Source organism: Suricata suricatta, chromosome 1, assembly GCF_006229205.1.
Source record: "Suricata suricatta isolate VVHF042 chromosome 1, meerkat_22Aug2017_6uvM2_HiC, whole genome shotgun sequence".
In the NCBI taxonomy this organism is placed as follows: Eukaryota; Metazoa; Chordata; class Mammalia; order Carnivora; family Herpestidae; genus Suricata; species Suricata suricatta.
This window is the reverse complement of record NC_043700.1, coordinates 148215257-148235616: the sequence shown is the minus strand read 5'-3', so window position 1 is coordinate 148235616 and position 20360 is coordinate 148215257. Positions and strand designations below refer to the sequence as shown.

The following is a 20360-nucleotide window of genomic DNA, read 5'->3' as shown; positions in this document are numbered from 1 at the left end:
TTCTTGTTACACATCTATCAGAAACTAATGGGATATTGCTATTTAGTGCAATAGAGTTTTGAAAACAAGCACCTCAGTAGCTGTCTTTTAAAACAATCACTTAAATTCATCTGCACCCAATTCCTAACTCCCACAAAAATGTTACAAAAAGGAATGAAGCTAAGAAGTAATGTATATACTTGTACGTGTACACAGTGATATCATGTATGTGCGTGTGTGTGTGAAAACATAAATACATGGAAAATTGAAGTAGATCACATAAGGAATAACTATAAATGAACTCAAAAATATAATACCAAAGTAGCGTCTGGGTAGCTCAGTCAGCTAAGCAGCCAACTCTTGACTTCTGCTCAGGTCATGATCTCATAGCTCTTAAAATATCAGAGTGTGAGATATCAGCCCCCACATCAGGGTCTGCGCTGACAGTGAGGAACCTGCTTGGGATCTTCTCTCTCTCTCTCTGCCCCTTCCCATCTCATGCTCTCAATCTCTCTCTCAAAATAAATAAATAAACTAAAAAAATAGCAAAACTGACACCATGTGACTCTCAGTCAAGGCTCTGAACATAGAGAAGAAAGGCCATAAAAAGAATAAACCTATCAGAGAGAAGTTGATAGATCTGAAGAAGCAAAATGGGAAGGAACTCCCTGCAGTATTTCTTTTAGCTGCCCTTGAGGAAGAGCTAAAAACAAAATCAACAAAATAAATATATTAAGCTGATTTTCCAGTGTTATAAATGATCAGAATGTGCTCTTTGAAAGTGTTGAACATTATCAAAAAAATCTGAAAATTGGGGCACCTGGGTGGCTTAGTGGGTTAAGTCTCTGACGTTGGCTTAGGTTATGATCTCATGGTTTGTGGGTTCAAACCCCATGCCAGGCTCTGTGCTGACAGTGTGGAGCATGCTTGGAATTTTCTCTCTCTCTCTCTCTCTCTCTCTCTCTGCCTCTCACCAACTCATGTTTTTTCTTTCTTTCAAAATAAATAAGTAAATTTTTAAGAATCTGAAAATCTACACAGTCCCTATAACATTTTAGAACCTTAATAATTAAGAAATACAAGTCTTCCAATAAAAGTGAAAAATTTAGGAGCTTAGCTATAAAGGGAAAAATTTAGTTTCCTTCATAAACAGTAAAACAATAAATGCCAGAACATATGGAATCTATATAATATATTTGTGAGAAAAAATATTCTTTAGGAATTTTTAATATGACCGATGTATTTTTCATTTTTTTAATGCAAACAAAAGTTATTCACAAAGAAGCAATTACTCATAGTTTACTTTCCAATTAACTTTTTAAAAATATTATTTGTGGAGTGCCTAGGTGGCTTAGTCAGTTACATGTCTGGCTTTGGCTCAGGTCATGATCTCATGGTTCATGAGTTCACGCCCTTCTTTGGGCTCTATGCTGACAGTTCAGAGCCTGGAGCCTGCTTCAGATTCTCTGTCTACCTCTTTCTTTCCCTTCCCTGCTTGCACTCTCTCTCTCTCTCTCTCTCTCTCTCTCTCTCTCTCTCTCTCTCTGTCTCTGTCTCTGTCTCTCTCTTTCTCTCTCTAAAGTAAACAAGCATTTAAAAAATTAAAAAACATACACTAATTGCTTTTGTGCTCAAGTTAATTATGAAGCTAATAGGTTATAAGACACCATCAAGGAGGAAGGAAATCATAGTGCATGTACGTTAACAGGACGCTCTTTCACTTAAATTGTCATGTGACATGAAATCTAAATGACAAGGAGCCAGCCATTCAAGGATTTGAGTGGGAAGCCTTAGTTCATGAGCATTAAGAAATGAAATCAGAAATTCAGTCAGGTCATGCATGTAATGCCCTGTAATTTAGAGCTGAGTATAGAAAGAATAATCTCTTTGTGATAGACATTGCAGGATTTTGAGCAAGGCAGTTACTTGACATGATTTACATTTTGGAAAAATCCTTAGAGCTTCAGTGCAAAAGAGAGATTTCTGGAGTAGAAGTAAAAATAGAATTCCAGATAGGCACTATTATAGGAGTCTAAATGAGATATGGTTGAATCCTAGACCAGGGATATAGTAATAAAGCTGAAGAGAATTAGAAATATTTAGAATACGCTTTTGGGAAAAATTGATAAAATATGATTCAGATTGGATGTCAAGAGTCAGAAAACTAAAGAAATTAAGGGTGATCTGTTAGATTTGATTTTAGCAACTAGGTGGATAGTGCTCTCTCTACCTGAGATATAAAGTATTATCTAAGAAAAACATTAATAGGGGGAGGAGAAATAAAGAGACATATTTTTGAAATGTTTAATTTGAAAATACTTATTATATGTGAAACATGGTGAGATTTGAATCTATTATATAGCTAATGCTTTGTGTGATAGCAACACCAAGAGATCTCACCCGACACGTCAGACTGAAGGTAGAAAGTACCATGCTTCCGGAGATACCATAGGCACCTAACGCAGAGGATGCTGCAGAGTGGCCTGGAGACTCCATGAATTATTGAGATATTTGAATTAGTGAGTGGAAAAGGAGTACCTTCCACAGAAGGGGTGACTGTAAAAGCCACAGAATTTGTTTTGCCACTGTTATTTTGGACCCAGTTTTCCCCTGTTAAGTTAGCGTAACTTCAGACATATTTGTGTTATTATGTAAGATGAATGCTCTAAAGGATTCAATGTGAAATATGTATGCATCTCCAGTAATTAATCTTGATGAAACAGAAATGAGGAAATTGTAGTTACTCCATTTAATGCATTGTATTGTATCTATAGGAAAGATAGGCAGGGAGTCCAGATTGATATTAAAACTAAAAGGCATACAAAACTGTATAAGCTAATATACATTTTCTGAAAGTACAACTTCTATATTTTTCCAATTTTTCTACGATGAGCATTTATTACTTTTTTTTAGTAAAAAAATCATTAAAAACTTGTAAATGTTTTTACTCCTTTGAGAATTGAAATTCCTATTACTTGTTTAGAAATTCAGTTTGTTGTGTAAATTTGCATTCAGCAATTTCCTTGTATGAGGTCTATATGAAGGAAATGCAAACAGTGATTTTGGATCAAGGATATTTATAACAACACTATGTAAAATGGTGAGAAATTGGAAGTAACTTAACTCCCTAACACAAAGAAGATTTAAAAGAAAAAGATCCATCTCAACCATTGACAGTGGAAGAATTAAAATTAAGCTTATTAGCATCTTATGAACAAGAAAAATTTTTATACCATAATTGTTAATTGACTGCATCAATATATAAATTATATTCTCAGATAATCACAAATATTTAAAGTAGTCATTAAGAACCCAATATGCTGTGACAGAATGTTAGCTACAGCTGTTCCTGTTAAAAGAAATGACTTTATTTTTATTTTATCCATTTAAATCTTGTTATATTTATTAGATATATAACACATGTATACTATTTTACTATATTTAGATTTTGTTATATTTAGGATACTTATTATACTTCTTAAATATAGGTCTTCTACTTAAGTTTTATAAAAATTTCAATATATTTTAGTTTTGTAATCAGACAAAACTGGCAAAACCAGAATAATGTCACTTGACTTTTGGGGGGGAAATTTTGACCTATGTTTTTAATACTATTTGGAATCTCATCCAATAATAACATCCATCTCTCCCACCTCAAGTTTGAACTAAAGAAGAACTAAGACAAAAAGAGTACAGAAGATGTGAAACCCAAATACACTTAATGTTAATAAAGCCAATTATCTACAGGTTAGTTTATTTCTTGATGCCAAACCCCAGAATTTAATATATCCCTCCCTGGTCATAGGAATCCTATGAGAAAAGAGAAGAAATAACAAGCCATTTATGCATGTCAAGTTCTGTTCTTTAACTCAGTGGCCAAATAAGTGTCTCACCTTTTGAGATGGAAGGAGTTAAGGCAGGTGGCAAAGGAGAGGAAGAAGTGAGGGGAAGAAGCTAGTAATGTTATGCTTGGGAATCCCCTCCACAGGGAAATACAGAAGGAAACCCCAGAAGTTAAGAAAGGTTGGCATATGAATCCTATTACATGTATGAACACATTAATTTCTGTGGATTACATTTATTTTGAAAATGTGTTCATGATACCTAGAAAAAACAATATGTGCACTTCTGTTTATAAATCTATACTTCAAAGTTACTACTTCTCTTTGAATGATCCAATCAAATTTAGGAAAAAATATTCAGAGGATTTATCAAAAGTTATCTTGACATAGTTGATATAACAAAGCTTCCACATTTACCTATAGATTTTATGTTACTGTTGGAATACATATTCTAAAAGGTAAGTATTCCTTTTTGAATAGAAATAAATGAAACTGCTCTTCACTTTGTCAGTGGAAAATTATAAATGATTGTTAATTACCATTTGTTACAGAACTAAAATGATGCTATATGACTAATACATTTTTATGTCCTTCATCAATATACCTTGGACATTCTTCTATGATAGCACACACAGATCAATTTTTTTTAATAAATAAAAATATTCTATTGAATGGGCATATTTTTATTTATATAATTCTCCTTTGGTGAACAATTAAATTTGAGGTCATTAAAAAGGCATCAAATCATATTATTGGAAATACAGAGTTCTTCACATAGATTTTTTTTTCTAAACTAAAATAATAAAATCAAAATGTCTAGATAAAGAAATGCATAGCTAAATTTTTGTTACTATTCCAGAATTGGCATCCATTAAAAAAAAAAAAAAGAAAACCTTAATTGAATAACAGGTCACCAAAAATAATTATTGTGGATAGATTTCCAGTTCATTCAAAATGCTATGTGCTTCATTTTCACTGTATTTGAGTATAGAAAAAAGTTATAAAATATTTAATTACTTATCATGTTATTCTAGCAGTATTTCCACAGTCTAGAAAAACATATGCATGTAATATTTAAGGTTCATAACTGCACAAATTTCAGGAGAAAATTAGTAAAATATGGTGAATTTGTACATGTTCCAAGATATAATTTTAATGTGTTTCTAATTAAGACACTTAATGAGTGAAAGAATAACTGGCATGTTTTGCTTGGAATATACCTAATAACTTGTTCAGCTAAAGCCTGAACAAAAAGGAATATTTTCCTTTAGACTATGTATTCAAAGAGCAACACCCATTCTGCAGGTATATTTCAAGCTTTTGTATCACAATTTCTAATCTGCAATGTTTATGGAAATAGCTCATTCATTCATTCATTCATTCATGAACAACAAATACTATGACCATGAATACTTCAGTTACAGGGGTAAACAATAAGAATACACAGATGTTTCAGACAGATTTCTGCCCTCTAAGATTTTATAGAAGCTATATAATTTGGTTAAAAACAAAACAAAATACTGCAACAGTTTACACAGTCTAAAATCATCACTGTGGACTCAGACAATATAAATAATACACATATTGTATTACCATTAGATTTATTGTGCTAATGAATGTATGAATTACACCATTTTCTGATTATCACTGTAAAGTGTATACAGTACTTATTAATGCATTTAGACAAAATGATAAAGTATTCAAATGTGTCCTCACAAACTCTATTTTAATGCTTAAGAGTTTAATGTTTAAGATATATAGTCTACCCAACCATCTTTCTGCTCCCAGAAAAAAAAAATCAACATTTTCATGATCATCAGATTGACATTTCTACATAAAGATAGAAAAATAGTTAATCTGATATCCCTGGAAACACACCATATTTTCTACCATATTCTAGTTATTTTCCCAGTCCAGGGCTCTATGATCAAAACACTATCTATCACATATGTGTAGCACCAGAGTCTCACTCTTAGCTAAGAAATCAGTGACCTACTAAGGAAGGGAGGAAAAACGGTGATGAAGGCAGTTATGTGTTTTTGTTTGTTTGTTTTGTAATTCATGGATAAGATGACTATGGAGTGTTTATCCTTTATTAGGCACTGTGCTGGGTGCTAAGAAACAGTGGGAAAATGCAGCAGAACTGAATGTGAGAGGAAGGGTGAGATGTCAAACTATGTTTTGTTATGGAAGATGGTATCTATATGGTCATTTGAATGGGAGGTTTAGTATCTTTCAATTTAAAAACATTCAGTTGTATACATGAGACTCTTCTTGTCTCATGTATATTTCCACAAGTTTTTTTTAAGATAGTGAAAACTATCTTCTCATGGTGATTATGCATTTAAAATATCCCCTTAGAGGAGTATCAGAGAGATCCAACATGGCAGAAAGTAGGGAGACCCTAAGATCCCTCCTCCCTCGACACAGCAGTATTGAGGCCAAAGGACTTTGAATTCCAAGAATCTGGTCTGCAGAGTGACAGAGTTGTCTGCAGGGGGCACACATGGACAACCTGGCAGGCCATGGGTGCATGACTGTGAACTGGGGGAGATAAAACAGTCAGTGAAAGAATGGAGGGGAGGGATCCCTTTCTGCGGAGAATGAAGGGGAGGAGAAAGAGAGGCTGGGAGCTGTAGGACTGTATGTGGACAAGAAAAAAACCACTGACCAGGACCGAAAAAGATCCAATCTCTAACTGCAGGACTTCCTCTGGACTGGGGCTGGCTCCCTTGTTTGCACACCTGGGGAGCCAGTCCCAGGCTTGCTCACTAGTTCAGAGGTGCAGTCTGCGGTGGGAGAAAGTGATACCTTCCCTGGACTGTTGTGGGAAGAAGGTTTACGTCTGCTCAAAGGAGTGGCACTTCCCTAAAACCAGGGCAGGCAGGCAAAGGAGAAACCTTAAAGACATCAGGGTTCAAGTCCCAGCTGAGTGCTAGGGAGGTGTGAGAGTCAGCAGGGAGGGACAAACCATGGACATTGCACTGTGTAGGGGCAGCACTTTGCTGGAACCCACACAAGGAGCGGGAATCTTTTAAGAGATTGGGTTTAAATCTCAGCAAGCACCAAGGACGCATGGGAGTCGGCAGAGTGGAATAAACTGCCTCATTTGTGCCCATGGCATGGTGAGGATGGTTTGAACAGAGTGGTTTGGGACACTTGATCTCTGGAGGAGAGACAGGGGTGTTGCCATTTTTCTCCCCATCACCAACATGGTGGGGCTTCAGGGAACACCCAGAATGGCCACAGAAAAGACAAGACCCACTTACACCAAACTAGGCTCCTCTGAACCTGATAACTGCATATCCACAAGATCTCCTCAAGAGCCGGATTAAAGCTGACAAACCACACAGGCCCTCCTCTAGACCAGTGCTGTTGCACTGCCTGATTTAACTCGGGCAATTCTTGTTATAAAGACATATATTTTTCCTTTATTTTCTCCTTCTTATCTCTTTTCTTCTCTAGTTTGGTTATTCTGGTCGTTGGTTTGTTTATGCAGACATATTAAATCTATTCTCTTTATACATGTTCTACACCTTCTTCTTTACTTTCTCACTCTCTGTATTAAACCATATAATTTATCTGTCTGGTCAATTTTATTCTATTTTTTTCCATCTCCTTCTTTATTTTCCTTTGTTTCTCTCTGGATTAAGACATGTAGTTTCTCTGTCTGGTCAGTTTTTATTTGCTTCTTCCCTGCCCCTGTCATTTCACTGTTTCTCTGAGATAAGCCTGTTTCATCAACACTGCCTCCACCCTGTTGTTTACTTGTAGCTGGCGTTTCTGGTTTTTTGTTTTTGATATTTTGTTTGTTTGTGCCCTTGTTTTTGTTTTCTTGTTGGTTTTTTGTTTGTTTGTTTTCCTCTACAGGGTTATTCAAGGAACACATCAAAGCACAGGTGGCAGAGGTTCCAAAACATCACTACGATTAGGGAGATAAAGTAACCAAAGTCACAACAACAGAGTCCAAGTACCACTCTCCAAAAAACACCTCCTGAAGAACCAGGCCCTGGACAGTGTTTGACCCCTCTTTAATATAGTAGTGCTCACAGGTGCAGAGCACATAATAAGCTTTTAAAATATATAAGGGACAGAAAACTAGCCAAAATGACAAAATGTAAGAATTATCCTCAAAAGAAATTCCAGGAAGAAATGACAGCTAAAGAATTGATCAAAACCTATGTGTATACAAATGTGTATTATTCTAAAATCTTGTTCAGTTATATTGTTTATATGTATGTGTATGAACAAGATTTTAGAATAATAGTCATAAGATTAATCACTGGGTTTGAAAAAAAACATAGAAGACAGAAAAGAATCTATTGTTACAAGGATCAAGGAACTGAAAAATAGTCATGATGAATTTTAAAAAATACTGTAAGTGAGGTGCAAAATAAACTAGAGGTGGTGACAATGAGGACTTAAGAGGCAGAGGGGAGATTAGGTGAAATAGAAGATAAAATTATGGAAAAAGATGAAGCTGAGAAAAAATTCTGGACCTCGAGGGGAGAATTAGTGAACTAAGGGATTCAATGAAACAAAATAATATCTGTATCATAGGAGTTCCAGAAGAAGAAGAGAGAAAGGGGCTGAAGGTGAATTTAAATAATAGCTGAGAACTTTCCGAATCTGGGGAAGGAAACGGACATCGAAATCCAGGAGAAACAGAACTCCCTTTAGATGTAACTTGAATCAATCTTCTACATGACATATCATAGTTTCACTATGAAACTGGTAAAATAAAAAGATAAAGAGAGAATTCTGAAAGCATATAGGGACAAAAGGGCCTTAACCTACAGGGTAGACACATAAGGATAGTAGCAGACCTATCCCTGAAACTTGGCAGGTCAAAATAGAGTGGCAGGAATTTTTCAACATGCTGAATAGGAAAAATATGCAGCCAAGAATCCTTTATCCAGCAAGCGTGTCATTCAGAATAAAAGGAGAGATAGAGCTTTTCCCAGACAAACAAAAACTGGAGGAGTTCATCATCACTAAACCAGCCCTACAAGAGATCCGAAGGGAAACTCTATAAATGGAATGTTACAAAGAACACAAAGGACCAGAGACATGACTACAAGCACAGAACCTACAGATAACACAATGACTCTGAATCCAATCTTTCAACAATAACACTGAATGTAAATGTACTAAATGTTCCAACCAAAAGACATCAGTTATCAGGATGGATTAAAAAAACAAGACCCATCTATTTGCTGTCTCCAAGAGACCCATTTTAGACCTGAGGACACCATTAGATTGAAAGTGAGAGGATGGAGAACCATAAATCATGCTACTGGAAGTCAAAACAAAGCTGGAGTAGCCATACTTATACCAGCAAACTATATTTTAAACTAAAAGTGAAGAAGGACATTATATCATAATTATGGGCTCTCTCCATCAAGAAGAGTTAGCAATTATAAATGTTTATGCACTAAATTCAGGAACACCCAAATATATAAAACGATTAATCACAAACATAAGCAATCTTATTGGTAAGAATGTGATAATTATAGGGGACATTAGTACTCCACTTACAGCAATGGACATATCATTGAAACAAAAAGAATCACTAAAGAAACAATGGCCCTGAATGATACAGTGGACCAGATAAACTTGACAGATATATTCAGAACTTTTCATCCTAAAGTAGCAGAATACATTCTTCTCGAGTGCACATGGAACATTCTCTAAGATAGATCACATACTGGGTCATAAAACTGCCCTCAATAAATATAAAAGAAATGAGATAATGCCACGTACACTTTTAGATCACAATGCCATGAAACTTTAAATCAACCGCAGGAAAAGTCTGGAAAACCTCCAGATGCATGGAGGTTAAAGAACATCTACTAAAGAATGAATGGGTCAACCAGGCAATTAAAAATAAATTTAAAAATATATGGAAACAAATGAAAATGAAACCACAACAATCCAAACCCTTTGGGATGCAGCAAAGGCAGTCCTAAAAGGAAAATACATTGTAATCCAGGCCTATATCAAGAAACAAGAAAAATCCCAAATACAAAATCTAACAACATACTTCAAGGAACTAGAAGCAGAACAACAAAGAAACCCAAAGCCAGCAGAAGAAGAGAACTAATAAATATCAGAGCATAAATAAACAATATAGAATGAAAAACAAAACACAGTAGAACAGGTCAATGAAACTAAGAGTTAGTTTTTTGAAAAAAATAAATAAAGTTGATAAACCTCTTGTTAGACTTCTCAAAAAGAAAAGAGACAGTACCCAAATAGATAAAATCACTCATGAAAATAGATTTATCACAACCAATCCCTCAGAAATATAAGCAATTATCAAAGATTACTATGAAAAATTATGTGCCAACAAACTACAACCTGGAATAAATGGACAATTTCCTAGACACCCACATACTGCCAAAACTCAAACAGGAAGAAATAGAAAATTTGAATAGACCCATAGCTAGTGAAGAAATTGAATCGGTTATCAAAACCTCCCAACAAAAAAGAGTCCTGGGCTAGATAGCTTCCCAGGGGAATTCTACCGACATTTAAAGCAAAGTTAATACCTATCCTTTGCAAGCTATTCCAAAAAATAAAACAGAAGGAAAACATCCAGACTCTTTCTATGTAGTAGGCATTACCTTTATTTCCAAAGCAGACAAAGACCACACAAAATAGGAGAATTACAGGCTGATATCCCTAATGGACATGATGCAAAAATTCTCAATAAGATATTAGCAAATCAAATTCAACAGCATATAGAAAGAAGTATTCACCATGATTAAGTGGGATTCATTCCTAGGCTTCAGGGCTGATTCAATTTTCACAAATCAATCAATGTGATACACCACATTAATAAAAGAAAGGATAAGAACCATACGATTCTGTCAATAGATGCAGAAAAAGCATTTGACAAAATACAGCATCTTTCTTAATAAAAACCTCAAGAGAGTCAGAATAGAAGAAACACACTTAAAAGTCATAAAAGCCAAATATGAAAACCCCACAGCTAATATCATCCTCAATGAAGAAAAACTAAGAGCTTCCTCTCAGGAATTGAAATCAGGAACACAACAGGGTTGTCAACTCTCACCATGGTTATGTAACAGAGTATTGGAATCCTAGCATCAGCAATTGGACAACGAAATGAAATTAAAAGTATTAAAATTGGCAAAGAAGTCCAATTTTCATTTTTCACAAATGACATGACACTCAACATGGAAACTTGAAAAACTCCACCAAAGGATTGGTAGACCTAATAATACATGAAATCAGCAAAGTCACAGTCAAAATCAATGTATAGAAATCAGTTGCCTTTTTATACATTAATAATGAAGGAACAGAAAGGGAAACCAAGAAACTTAACCCATTTACAATTGCACCATGAACCATTAACCAAAGATGTAAAAGATCTGTATGCTGAAAACTATAGAAAACTTATGAAGAAAATTGAAGAAGACACAAAGAAATGGAAACACACTCCAGGCTCATGGATTGGAAGAATAAATAGTTAAAACGTCAATACTACCCAAAGCAATATACACATTTAATGTAATCCCAAACAAAATTGCACTGCCATTCTTCTCAAAGCCAGAACAAACAATCCTAAAATTTTTATGGAACCACAAAAGACCCCCGATAGCCAAAGTAATACTGAAGAAGAAAAACAAAGCAGGAAGCATCATAATCCCAGAATTTAGCCTCTACTACAAAGCTATAATCATCAAGACATTGTATTGGCACAAAAACAGACACAGAGACCAATGGAACAGAATAGAGAACCAAGAATTGGACTCACAAATGTATGGTCAATTAATCTCTGACAAAGCAGGAAAGGGTATCCAATGGAAAAAAGACAGCCTCTTTAACAAATGGTGCTGGGAGAACTGGACAGCAACATGCCGAAGAATGAAACTAGACCACTTTCTTGCACCATGCACAAAAATAAACTCAAAATGGATGAAGGACCTCAATGTGAGACAGGAAACCATCAAAATCCTAGAGGAGAAAGCAAGCAAAAACCTCTTTGACCTCAGCCACATCAATTTCTTACTCGATACATCTCCAAAGGCAAGGGAATCAAGAGCAAAAGTTAACTATTGGGACCTCATCAAGATAAAAAGCTTCTGCAATACAAAGGAAACAATCAACAAAACTAAAAGACAACCGATGAAATGTGAAAAGATATTTGTGAATGACATATTGGATAAAGAGTTAGTATCCAAAATAGAGAACTTACCAAACTCAACACTGGAAAAACAAATAACCCAGGGAAGAAATGGGCAGAAGATATGAATAGACACTTTTTCAAAGAAGACATCCAGATGTCCAACAGACACATGAAATGATGCTCAGCATCACTCATCATCAGGAAATACAAATCAAAACCACACTGACACACCACCTCATGCCAGTCAGAGTGGCTAAAATGAACAACTTAGGAAACAACAGATGCTGGCAAGGATGTGGAGAAATGGAAACTGTCTTGCAGTGTTGGTGGGAATGCAAACTGGTACAGCTGCTCTGGACAACAGTGTGGAGATTCCTCAAAAAGTAGAACTCCTCTATGACCCATCAATAGCACTGCTAGGAATTTACCCAAAGGATACAGGAGGGCTGATGCATAGGAGCACATGTACCCCAGTGTTCATAGCAGCACTTTTAACAATAGCCAATTCATGGAAAGAGCCTAAATGTCCATCACCTGATGAATGGATCAAGGAGATGTGGTTTATCTCTGCAATGGAATACTAGAGGGCAATGAGAAAAAATGAAATCTGGCCATTTGTAGCAATGTGGATAGAACTCGAGGGTGTTATGCTAAGTAAAATAAGTCATGCAGAGAAGGACAAATACCATATGTTTTCACTCATATGAGGATGTTGAGAAACTTAACAGATGACCATGGGGAGGGGAAGGGGCAAAAAAGAGTTACAGAGATGGAGGACAAAAAACAATAAGAGACTCCTAAATACTGAGAACAAACTGAGGGTTGATGGGTGGTACGGGAGAAGAAAAAATGGGTGATGGGCACTGAGGAGGGCACTGGTTTGGATAACCACTGGGTGCTGTATGTAAGTGATGAGCCAAGGGAATCTACCCCCAAAACCAAGAGCTCAGTGTACATACTATATGTTAGCCAATTTGACAATAAATTATATTAAAAATAATAATTTAAAAAATTCCCTCTGGAGTCTTTGGGAAGCTCTTGATTCATCTTAGGTCTTGATCCCAGGGTTGTGGGATTCAGTTCCACATCATGCTCTTTGCTATGTGTGGACCCTCCCTCCCTCTCCCTCTGCCCTTCCCCCCCAATGGAAAAAAAAATCAAACACCTTCCATCAGAAGCCTGAAAAATATGCATCATTTACACAATTTTAATTATCTTTTTATTTTACTTTTTTGAATGTTTTTTATTTATTTTTGAGAGAGAGAGAGAGAGAGACAGCATGAGCAGGGGAGGGTCAGAGAGAGAGGGAGACACAGAATCTGAAGCAGGCTCAGGCTCTGAGCTGTCAAGCCCAATGCAGGGCTTGAACCCACAAACCGTGAGATCATGACCTGAGCTGAAATCGGACGCTTAACTGACTGAGCCTCCCAGGCACCCCTAATTAAGTAAAAGTAAACATGAATAAATAAGAGTGGTTTCTTTATAGGTGATGGGTAAGATGAAAATAAACAGGTGCATATTATCTGCCACTTGTGCTGAGAATCAATATTATCTAGAAATTTGCTTGAAATGAAGAACCTCAAGCTCCACCCTGAATATGCACTTCAAAAGATCTTTAAGTGTCCATATTAATAATATAATAAAATTAAGAAGCCCTGCTCTATAGAATTTTGTGGGGCTTGAAACAGAATGTGACAAGGTTAAAATGTGAGGTACGGTGCTAAAAGTAATGGCAGATTAGAAAGAAGATGCACTCTAATTGTCCGTACGGCAGTGGCAGAGCATAAATTGGAATGGAGGGCAGATGTGCTGTTCTTCTCACTCTTTAGCTTGTTCTCTTTTAGAATACTCAATGACTCTGGGAGCATTCAGAAACGGTTTTGATACACTCTATACACTCAGGCAAAATAAAATTACACATTCTAAACCTGTAAGTCTCTTGACCTAGATGGTGATTTTTTACTAAGCAAATTGAATGTTTTAAGTTATTTTTGAACAATTACCAACCGTATTTTTTTCTTCTATCAGGCATTCCCAGCAATAAGCTAATGACAAAACCACCAGGCATCTAAAACCTATTCTTTCATGAAACTTGGAAGAACATCCTACGTGATCATCTTTGGTAAAATCATTAAACTCTCTAATTTGTGCTATTGTAGAACTTAATTCCTGCCTTGAGGATTATATGTTTGATTTCCTCACAAGACAGTCTCCATGAAAACAGACCCAGCTCTCTGTTTCTGTAGCTTTAATCCATGGCACTCTGCCTATACACAGCAGGTGCTTGATACCTGCTTAATTAGGGAAAAACTTATTGGCTAAATGACAGAGTGAGTGATGGACTAAATAGTTAAGTAAAAAATATTTCATTTGTCATCATAGTCTAACAAGGAAAGAAAAGGAGAGCTGTGACCCTAGCAGTTGTATGGAGAGGGTCATTAAGCTACAGGGGCTCGTCCCTTGATTGTTCAAGTGGCACCTACTACGATCACGCAGCAGGTAACACCAGCTCCTCCATCACTGAGAGGCCCTGGGAAGGCCACTTAAGGGGTAACTGCCACTTTAGGGGGATTTCCTATTTGCAGAGATAGCAGGCTACCAAGTCTAAGCAATCCTATCCTATTTCTTATATCCGTTGCACGCAACTTCTTGACACAAACAAGCATGTATATGAGAAAACATTCTATTGAATCCCCTTGTCTTCTCTGCCGCATCCAGGGTCGCTGGGTTGGGCAGGCATATTTTATGTGATTAAAGGAGTTCTTTTGAAAAATAGGTAACAGAGAGATGCAAGGTAATGTAAGTAAAATCATAAAATGAATTTTATGTATCATTAATTCTGAAAACTGATTTTATTGCTTTAGAAAATTATTATGGCAGTCTGCTACAAAATACTTAACCTAATTTAAATTTCAGAACACAGTTTTTGGCAAATCACTAGAAGCAATATTTTTAATCAATGAAGTGGATCTAATTTGGATTTCAGATGCACAGAAAGAGAGACAGGAAAGTGGGAAGGAAAAAGTTTCCTAAGGTAAGCACTTTGTATTTCACAGCTGTGTTTTAAATGTTTTTAGAGGAGCAAAATTAAATAATGACTTTTATTTCTATACAGAAAACCCACAAAAGACGGAAAGTCTAAAGTATTTTCTTGCTAGTATATTTTATGCTTTTATATAGTCATTATGGTTCCACAGAATTAATTTATTACCACTGCACAACATAATTTTGCTAAGAGCCAGATAGAGAATGTTTAGAAGTTCTATTAGAGGTGCCTACATTGCTCAGTCAGTTAAGCATCCCTCCTGGTTTCAGCTCAGGTTATGATTTCACGATTTTGGGAGTCTGAGCCCGATATTGGGCTCTGCACTGACAATGCGGAGCCTTCTTGGGATTTTCTCTCTCTCTCCATCTCTCTCTCTGCCTCTCTCTACTAGCTCTGTCTCTATCTCTCAAAATAAATTTAAAAAAATTAGAAGTTCTATTAGGTTACCTAGCAAATATTGTTTTAGGCATTAGGATTTTAAAATTGCCTTACCTTTGCTCTAACCAAGTTATTCTGATTCTCAAAAGTTTAAATCAGGGAAGACAGAATTACTTTGTTTTCTAAAGTTTGATTTTTCCAGTAAGTTCAGATTTGTTTGATGGCATCATCTTTTTCAAAAGGTTTGGCTGAATCAAGCATTAATGCTATAAATATAGGTCTCTTATACAGATGAAAAAGAAAGTCTCTATTTTCACATTTGCTCACTATAAAATGTTGGAAAATATGAGAAAAGGCAATGTTCATATCAGTCAGTTGACTACATGCTGTGAATTGTAGGCAGCTCTCACAGATTCCTGGCTTCATTTCCTTGTTTTATTTCGTCCTAGAGCAATCATCCATGATACCAGCAAATAAAGCTATCCACTGCACTTAACCTAAAACCTAGATGGGGTCAGTGACTGTCAGAGTCGAATAAGAGCCAGCAGTACATAAACTGTTCTGTCCTCTGGACATTGTTAAGGAATGCAAACATTTTTTAAAATGATGCATGTGTGTTGATAGGAGGAAAAGTGAATTAACTCAGCTTATTCAAGGGAGATCAGAGGCTTTAAAATCAATGGGCCAAACTCTGCTTTTTTATTTATGTGTCTATCACTCCTGATGAAGTCAAGATGCACATAAATGAAAGCAGAAGGCAGCCCAACTCATTCTAAATATTGGCATGTTTTAGCTTAATCTTAAAATGTTATGTTTTGTATGATACAGACACACACACACACACACACACAACACACACAAGGTTATACAGAGAGCACGTCTTTTTACTACCTGTGATTGACAGCCCCATTTCTACTGACATACCTTTCCTTTAAGTTGTTTGGAAGTACATGAGAAGATCTAACTTTCTTCAAATGAATTTAACAGGATTTGGTGAGAAAAATTAGGTACTTAGAAAACAGTATCAGGAACCAATTTGCTAGGTGGTCCTCAGATAAAGAGCAGGCCACCTCAGTCTCAAGGGGGAAGTTAATCATCCCCTACAGACATGAAATTCTGATCCACTTAGAACACACAATGGTATAGAAAACTGAATCAAAAGAACTTTTGAATGGAAAACAAGAACTGCATTTTTCACAAAGCAAGTTCAAAATGTGTCATGTAGAGCAATTGATTTCTTTCTAGGAAATCCAGCATGCCATCATCATGGGGGAGGGCTGGGGAGATGATCAGGAAATTACATTGGGCTACCAATGATTGAGTCTTCAACTCTACAGACCCTCTCACCAAACAGCAAAACCAAAACCCTTGGGCAATAACTGCAACTAAAAGGGATGATACTCTGACCAGTACCCCATATTTAGGTGGTATTATTTCAAATACCATCATCTCACTTTCAAAATATCAGAGAGTATAGGGAAAGTGAATTTGAGCTTCTTCAGAATGTGGTGGAACAATATGGCCCTTGCAAAAAGGATACCTTTTTTTAAAGGTATTGAAATGTTAAACAATGGAATAATTCCACATTAATGTATGGATACTGTATATATTCACATACATTAAAAAATAAAGAAAAATATAGAGTACCTGTAGAAAATTTTTAAAAGATTCTCTTCATTATCCTTATACTTCCTACATTTTATAACAAAATATCAGATTTTAATATTAGGGTGGAGAATAATTATTTAAATAACTGCTCTCTTCTGTATATTTGTTCAATGAAAAACATACACATAGCTATCTGATTAAATCAAAAATGCCTTAAATGTAACACAAAGTGAAATTTCTTGATATTTTGATTGTGTAGGTCATTTCTACATCAGGTCACTCGAATTGAACATTTAGATCATTTCAATATACACTTGTAATCCTATCCCGGAAAATGAGATTCCCAAGAGTTTCTTGAACTCTACTAATAATTCACAAATTATGTTAAAATAAATCTTTTATTTCATCCTCACAAGTCTGTGAACTTTTATTTTTAGCAAATGTGTAGTTGAGGAAAAAAAGGATTAAGTCACATAGTTAGGACTTAAGAGAGCCAGAGATTACAAACACAGTGTCCCTTGCTATGCTCCATTTTCTTTCTAGTATTATAATTGCCACCTAATAACTGAAATAAAGATATAGTATCTTTGATTCACAATAGACTAAATGTGTTACTTGTGGAAAGGTTGAGATAGAGTAAGCAATCTGATTCTTTTTAAGACAATAGTGACCAGTGACAAAATGATTCCAAAAAACAAGTATGCTTCTTGCTTTCTATGTAGCTAACAAAGATGTTGGATCATGTTGGATAACAGAATGCTCTGTGGCACATTATGTAGGAACAGAAAGAAGGCTAGTGCATATGATGTAGAGGAAAGAGAATGTAAAGTGGAATGAGATGAGCCTAGAGAAGTAAGTAGGGGCACATAGCATTAGACCATTAAGACTGTAATATCAAGAACTTTAGCATTTCTCAAAAAAGTCTATGTAGGAATCTATTCAAGTATTTTAGGACTATTAGATATTTTTTAAATTTTCTTTTCTTTTTTTTCTTAAGTTTATTTATTTTGAGAGAGAGTGTGTGTGTTTACAGGAGGGGCAGAGGGAGAGGAAGAGAAGGAATCCCAAGTAGGCAGCATGAGGAGCCCAATTCGGGGCTTGAACTCACAAACGTGAGATAGCGACATGAGTGGAAATCAAGAGCCAGATGCTTAACTGATCCTCCCAGGAACACCTCAGATTTTATTTGTTTAATTTTTTTGTTTGTTTATTTATTTAGTTTTGACACAGAGAGAGAAAGAGTACGGGGGGGGGGTGAGGGGGTGGGCAGAGAGAGAGAGGGCGAAACAGAATCTGAAACAGGCTCCAGGCTCTGAACTCGATGTGGGGCTCGAACCCATGAACCATGAGATCATAATGAGCCAATGTCGACACTTAGCCAACTTAGCCACCCAGGTGCCTGGGATTTTATTTGTTTAAAAAATATGGCTGGTAGTATGTGGAACTGTGGGAAGCCAAAGTAGTCATGTAAGTCATGGAGGAAGATATCCAGTGGTCTCTGTAATTCAATAATCTTCAAAATGGGCCATAATAGTTTATGGCTATCTACTATTTGCTATGGATTATGAACCAAAATATATACATGATCCATTACACTAGCAATTTATATACATTTTTAATGGAATTGTGTTTTAACTACAGAGTGTAGTTAAGGAAGGAAAAAAATGGGTTGTTACATTAATTTCTGAATCACTGAATAGTGTTTATGCTTTTAAAGGAGTATCACTAAGAACTATTTGATATTTGACCTCTGTCAGATGAGAGTACAAAGTTGCTGATTCTATCATTTTGCTGAAGGACCTACTTGATTTTCTCCTTAGCAGTAACATTTTCTAACAATAAATGTTTCCTTACTATTGTGTATACAAGTGGATTTTTGATCAAACTACTTGAAACAGTTGGACTGATTAAATGTGCAAAAGCCAAATTTCAATTTGCCAGTGAGCCTTATTTAAATTACTACCTACCAATGGTCAATATGATAATCTTGCTTCTTAAGGACCTAGTAAATTGCAGCACCTGAAAATGCTTAATTTTAAGAACTTGGTAGATCCTGTGAAATGAGAGCCTATGTAGTGGACCTGGAAATGCCTTCATTTAGATGCCCTGCAAAATTAATTGAGGGATATACCTGCTATTATTCCTCTAGATTCTCACCATGTACAATTCCAGGCAATACTTGTCTGGATTGGTTCCAATTAATGAATGAACACTCTGTGGGTACAAATGAAAACCATTTCTTTGAGATATAAGACTTATCTGATGAGTGGCTTCAGCTCTAATACCCAGAGCAGGCCTTGCCAAACCTCCCTTGAATATGCACAGCACTCTGAGACTCTTTCTGTTCAAACTTCCTTTTCTCTACATTTTCAGCATTGATGCGGCTAAAGGCTGATTGCACCTTCTTCCTTTCTGTTATTTTCATCCCTAACCCACATTTCCTGCAATCATTCACTCTCCTATCTAATTTTGCCTTGGCATATGCTTCTCAGAAACCATACAAACAGAAGCATTGCAAGGAGTGGTCTAAGAAAACAGGCACGCTAACAAGAAGGTAGCAAGACCCCAGCTGGTGATGTTTCCATTACTAAAACTTTTGCTGTTGATGACCTGAAAAAGATGTTATGAAGTGGAATGTTCTTATTGGCACATGATTTCAGATTTTAAAGCTATGAAGGTAAATGGGTTCTGATCCCAATTTCTAATATACATGTTGTGAGTGGGGAGCACAAATTGCCCCATGCCCTGACAAGCAATTCCCTGCCACCATGGGATGTCCTGCAATACAATTCAATTCTAACATCAGATTCTCCAGGTTAACGGCTCAGTCCCACAAGACTGTACCCACTTCAGATGCCATTCCCAAACCCAGATTGTTATCTGTGCTTTTGACCCATCTGCTATCAGCTTTCAGAACCCCCTCTTTGGTTTTAATTTGCTAGAGTGGCTCACAGAACTCAGAAAAAACAAAAACAAGAACAAAATAAAACAAGCAAAAACAAAACAAAACAAAACAAAACCGCACTACTTACCAGATAACAGCCAGATGAAAGAGATGCGTAGGTCCAAATAGGGCAAAGGGGCTCAGAGTTTGCATGCTCTCTCCAAGCACACAACTTCCCGAAGTCTCCATGTATTCACCAACATGGAAGCTCTCCAAACCCAATCCTTTTGGGATTTTATGGAGGCTTCATAACATAAACATGATTAATGAAGTCAGTGTCCACTGGTGACTGAACTCAATTACCAGCCCTTCTCCCCTCTCTTGGAGGTCTGGAAGACTGGAATGAAATTTCCAACCCCTTAATCACATGGTTCGTTCCTCTAGCAACCAGCCCCCAACCTTAAGTGG

The 20360-nt window shown here is 36.2% G+C and overlaps 1 long non-coding RNA gene across 1 annotated transcript in view; it reads left to right on the top strand.

Annotated features, from left to right (window-relative positions):
• The first annotated feature begins 3656 nt into the window (after positions 1–3656).
• The window catches only part of LOC115285452, a 60038-nt gene continuing 43334 nt past the window's right edge, over positions 3657–20360 (top strand). The window contains exons 1-3 of the long non-coding RNA XR_003905533.1: positions 3657–3726; positions 14005–14098; positions 14893–15010. This is a non-coding gene — a long non-coding RNA (uncharacterized LOC115285452). The remainder of the gene's footprint in view (positions 3727–14004; positions 14099–14892; positions 15011–20360) is intronic.